The sequence below is a fragment of the Lathyrus oleraceus genome, chromosome 4 (genome assembly GCF_024323335.1).
Source record: "Lathyrus oleraceus cultivar Zhongwan6 chromosome 4, CAAS_Psat_ZW6_1.0, whole genome shotgun sequence".
Lineage (NCBI taxonomy): Eukaryota > Viridiplantae > Streptophyta > Magnoliopsida > Fabales > Fabaceae > Lathyrus > Lathyrus oleraceus.
Window position 1 is genome coordinate 240,283,051 of NC_066582.1, and position 6,000 is coordinate 240,289,050.

Sequence of the window (6,000 nt, forward strand, 5' to 3'; positions counted from 1 at the left end):
GGTTTACAAGGAAACAAGGCTCGAAGGGTTCGCCTAAGCACGAGAGGTCTTAAAAGGAGAGTAATGAATATAAGATAATTTTCCAAGACACAAGAGGGTTTACAAGGAAAAAGAGCTCAAAGGGTTTTGTCTAAGCACAAAAGGACTTATAAGACAAACAATGAATAAGAGATGATTTGCCAACACACGAGAGGGTTTACAAGGTAAAAGATTTCAAAGGGGTTTGTCTAAACACAAGAGGACTTATAATACAAACAATGAATAAGAGGGGATTTGCCAACACACGGGAGGGTTTACAAGGTAAAAAAGTTCAAAGGGGTTTGTCTAAGCGCAAGAGGACTTATAAGACAAACAATGAATAAAAGAGTGAGCCTAAGCACAAGAGGACTGATAAGGCTCATAATGAATGATTGATTGATTAGGATTCAAAGATTTGATCATAAGGGAATTAATTCAAAGGATGTTTGAATGTCAAGGAGAGTATGATTAGTGATCCAAAGAGGAGAGGGATTGATGTGCTTGAAGAAGTCCTTGTCAATTATTTGATTCGACTTACACTAAAGTCTATGAGAGAAGATGAATACTTTGAATAGCTAGGGCCTATGCCCCATACACAAAGCTACTCCAGACAAGCGTAGGAGAAACTCAATCTCATCATTCTTCATTGCTTAACGCTCACGGTACGCCACTCTTATCATGATTGACAATCAATTGATGAAGATCCTCTTGATGTTGTGTCTTGAACAGTGCTCCAATCTTCACAGTCTTGCATAAGAAACTTGGCTTGACATGAACTTGTATCTAAGGTGAACTGAGGTATGAAACTGGTCTTGAAAGAACAGTGCCTTGAACTAGAATTGACTGAATGAGCTTGATGGTGAAGCAAGTAAGGAGCAATCATATCAAGTAATCAAAATCACTTATCTGGATGGGGCTCAAGCAAAAGTGTAAGGATAGAATGACCAAAAGTTACTTTGGTCAATTCATCAAGGTATGAATCAGGAATTCTAAAGTCCTAAAGATCAAAGATGTTATTATGCACAAATTTACAAATTAACCTTAATCATGAATTATATTCTAATATAATTAATTAATTCTAAAAACTAATGCCAATTAAATATATATATATATATATATATATATATATATATATATATATATATATAATATATATATATATATATATATATATATATATATATATATATATAATCAAATCAACATGATGAAACATGGTCTAAGCACATTAACATCTAAAAATTATGTATTAACATTTTCTAAAAAAAAGGAATTTTGCATTTAAATGTTTAATGTCATGAAAGAATTAAATCACAAAAAAAATATTAAAAAAATATAAAAAAAACTATATCATAATATTTCTAAAATATGCATACAAAGTGTATTTATTCTAATAAAAACAAGTAAACAAAAATTAAAATAATAAACAAATAAGAGAAAAAGAAAATAGAAAAGGGTAGGGGGTGGACCAAGCAGAACTAGGGTCTGCTAAGGAAATGCATGCGCAGGCCCATAAGATGGCCCAATATTGATTCAGTTCGCTGCAAGGGGGTGTGAATATCCAATGGACTGGGCCTGAGGCCCAAGGGAAACTCATACACGTGCTCAAGAAAGTTTAGGTCATTCAATTCAAAAGACAACGTCTTTCCAAGCTTCATTGATCTCCCTCCGTCTCCGCCGTGCCGGCATATCCTCCGACGGCGGGGGAGGTCGTATCATCACCATTTCTTCGATCTATACCTAATTATAGAGTTAATTTGTCCTAAATATCAGCCAATCCTCCTAATCGAGGCTTCTAGTAGAAGAATAAATACCTCCGAAATGGAGGCTTATTCCAGCGATATGCTGGATTGAAGAAGACGAATCAGGAAGGCTTCGAATCAGGTAATAAGCTCTTCTTTTCCTTGCTATGCTTAATCTTCAGTTGCTCCACTCTCCTTCTTCGTTCTTTTGTTGATCTCGCGTGTGTGAGAGAGAGATACGAATGAGAGTGATTGAAATTGAGGATTCGTGAATCTTGTTGTATGTGTAAAGATGATGATGATTCAGAATGAGAGTATGAGGTTGAGCTCTACTCCATTGAAGCTTCAATGTGGAAGCCTTAATGGAGTATGTCTAAGGAGCTTTTGTGAGGGTGTAGTGAGAGATTCTGAGAGTGATTTGTGATTGAGCAAACGAAAAAAATGGTGAATTGAGCAAATGAAAAAAAGTGGAGCCCGCTGAAATTGGTGATGAAGATGTTTATATAGAGATGACTCTTAACATAATTAAACTCTGTTATATTAGGTCTAGTGCAAAACAGTTAGAAGTTGCTAACTCTATTAGTTTGTACCGTTCGAGTTAGTTAGAGGTTAGGGTTAGCAGTGTAATTGCCTTGATTTTCTGTATTGAATTTTTGTTAGTAATTATTCTCCTTGTTAGTGAATGTTAGTTGCAAATCACTTGGTTTTAGTAGTAATTGAGATCGGTTGATGGTAGTTATGTGCTACAAATTGTTATGCATTATAGCTATAGTTTGGATGTTAGTGTTAAGTTCAATTAGTTAACTGTTAGCATGTGAAATTAGGTTAGAGTGGGTTCACAATGTTAGATTTCAGTTAGCAATAAATATTGGTTATTAGTTAGTTGCATTTTCTGTTAGGACAGTTGGAGTTATTGAATTAGTTAGTTTGAATTGAAGCTAGAGGTTAGCTAGTGATGTTTCCCTGTTAGAAAAACCTATTAAGCAGCCATGAACATGGATCAAGTAGTTAAGTTAGTTCCTTCTTTAGTGTAGGAACGATGTAAAGATTAGCAATAGTGTAAAACTAGTTGATTGGTTAGAGATTATGCATTAAGTATGAATTAAGTTGGTTAAGGTTAGACTTTTGCTGTTATGGCTCTGTGAAGAAGCTAGTGATCAGTTAGCTTATGTTTGAAAATTTGATATGGTTGATTAGTAAAGGTCTTATTCTATTGGGATTAAAACTCTTGTTGTGAATATTCTGTTTTGCAGAATTTGCGATGCTATGTTCAATTGGCTTTAGTAATTTAAAAATTTGAATGTCATTTGATTTGCTATGGATGTTATGCTTGATGGTTTAAACTGTGAATTAGCTAAATGTTATAGACTGATTTGTTGCTGCTGGTTTTGTATGAATTGAAATGCTTCTGTCATGCTTTTGGATTGAACTGAGTTAGCACATCTTAGGATTGTGGGACTGCTGGTGTTAATGCTTAGTAACTAGTGAAGGTAGCATAGTTATGCATATGGGGAAAACTGTTTGCAAGTGGAACTAGTCATGCACATGAGATCTTGAAACTAGTAAGTATAGAATTGATGCTGTTAGTGAAAATGGTGTTATGATTGTTGCTTTTGTTGGCATGGCTTGAATAATTAGGAAAGCAATTAAACCATTAGTTTGAATTGAAAGAAATGTTAATGAGCATGTTATGTGGTATAAATGTGGGAATGTTATGCTAAGTCACCTATGTGTTTATGCATGATTTGGTTCATATGTCATGTATATGCAAAATGAACATTGGTTTGACTTTCACTTGTGTATATGGTTATGTGTTGAATATCATTGCCTTGGTTTGTATGTGAACAAATGACTCATGGCTCTTTTGTGTTTTTTGCCTTTTGTAAGGAATCAAATACCAAGAATGGCATGATCAAGGCAAGTGGAAATCATCAAGATGAAGGATGAAGATGTGATGAAGATGAATCACAAATGGGAACTAGGGTTTTAAAATTAGGTGGTGTTGACTTTGACCAACAGTTGACCAAATTGTCAACAGTTGACTAAAAAGTCAACCTTACCAAAATCTGTATTTTTTTTGTAAATTTTTGTGTGAATAATGTAAAATGTTTTATATGAATGTAATGGTCAATTTTGAATTAAAAGTTTTTTTTTGAATCAATGAAAAAGAAAGCCTTATTTTCAAATAAGAATTTCCCCCCAAATTTCAAATTTTAATTCATGAGATTTGGATGAACCATGGGGTTGAATGAAAACACTGAAACCTGACCCAAAGGACCATGAATCAATGAATACACTCTAAAAGTAAATAAATGGACCATGAATACAAACTATGCACAATGAATCAGTGAATGCACTATAAGAATGGAAATAATGATCATGAATAAAAAAATCACAAACCATGATCAACAAACTATTGATTCCAAATACAAAGGCATAATGCATCCACAATGACCAAATAGCCCTTTTGCATGAATTAGGGTTTCCATCAATCAGAAGATCTCTAGACAAACCACATGATCTAACAAGCAAGAGGGCCTTGCCATCAAATCCAAAACAAATGGTCCTCAATGGTCATAAACCAAAACTAGGGTTTCAAGCCATGATTCAAGGGATAAACCTTTCAAATTGTAGGCACCGCCAAAGCCCCTAGGGCTTGAACCTTTGACAAACCCTAGTTCCTTGTTAGGCATAAATACCACAAACCTTTGAATCTGTCATGGATGATTTGAGGTTGTTAAAGTGGATGAATGATTACATGTATTTGGCACAAATGTATGCAGATGAACCTTAAACCAAAAGTTAGATGAAAAATGAAAAGGGGAGGGCAAATTTTAGGGTATGACAACTGCCCATATTTAATCATTTTAGACCTGAATGTACGAATGACATCATCTTTTCGAGAATTCAAGGTAGAAGAAGATTAAATACAAGAATATTAAAAAAATTGTCCGTTGAGAATGGAGCTTATGTAGTACAGGTACGTGTATATGGAATACGAAATGGCAAGTAGACTTTCGTAGGTTCATTTGATGGAGATTGATTGAAATATTCAGTGCGAAAGTATATCAATCGTAAAGGAGAAACATGATATGTATGTTATATGCAATGTATGTTTGATTTTTTTATAACATGTGAGTCATGTACGCTATGTAGCAAAGGTTAAAGATAGGCTCTGGGTCTGGTATGGGAACAAGGAGCCCATAAGTTAAGACATGAAAGTTCCAGAATGCTCTTGCAATTAAGAAGTTTCAACTGAACCTTCCTGTTAGCCAACAAATTTCAACTATGAAAAAGAGGAAAATCAAAGCAAGAAGTATGGAATCATAAAACGAAGCGTCAAGAAGAGTGAACATGGTCAAAGGGGTTCGACGGGCAAGACGGACATGGAACACAAGCCAAGTCGAAACAGGTCCGACAGATAGAAAATGTGCAGGTCGAAGTCAAAGCAAAGGATAGTTTATGCGGGTTAGATTTGAAAATAGCAAGAACGTGGGAAGTTATAAAGGAAGTGGGCAGACACGTGTCAAGCTATTAATCATCAAGAGCGAAATAGAAGTTAATTTTATTTCCTATTTAAACAAAGTTCATTGTTAGTTTTAAGAGGCTGCATTTGTAACATTGTAGAGGGAAAACTCTCAAAGTATCAAGCGTTTAGAGAAAAGAGTTCATTCCTACAAAAATGTATGCTTGCGTCCACATTTACCTTCAAGCAATTTAAATTACCAAGTATTTTTATCTGCTTTGCCATTTATGGTTTATCTTGTCTTTCGTTCATCTATGTTAATTGCACCTTTTACAAGCATTTCAGGTTTACCGTTTTCTTAATCCAAACATTTAAACAAAATATCTTATAAACTTAACACTTAGTCTAGGGTTTTGTAGTCGATCCTGCAAGTAAACCTCAATAGGAGGCTAGAGATTGTTCGCGCGAAAACTCGTGCGAACAAATCGGCACACCTGGTGGGACCTGTTGTGTTAAGTATATACAATCATGTAATGGTAAAATGGTATCACCACGTATAAATCCAAACGAAGAACCGTCTTCGGGAGAAAGTAGAGTTGTGTCGCAAACAACTAATGTTGGTTATGGCACTGTGTCTGCGGTTTCGACTGCACATAGTGGACCAATATTGACACCACGTCAGCCTGAGACTCCAAGGCCGACGATGATGGGAACTTCAGGGTAATATATGCCCAGTTTCACAGTGCCCATGCATCAAACCTTAGGAGTGCCAAC

At 35.1% G+C, this 6,000-nt stretch overlaps 1 long non-coding RNA gene across 1 annotated transcript; it reads left to right on the forward strand.

Moving 5' to 3' along the window:
• The first annotated feature begins 1,585 nt into the window (after nt 1-1,585).
• Nucleotides 1,586-3,904, forward strand: LOC127074805 (uncharacterized). The gene is made up of 2 exons (XR_007786116.1): nt 1,586-1,902; nt 3,648-3,904. It is a non-coding gene; the product is annotated as an uncharacterized LOC127074805 (long non-coding RNA).
• Nucleotides 3,905-6,000: the final 2,096 nt, after the last annotated feature.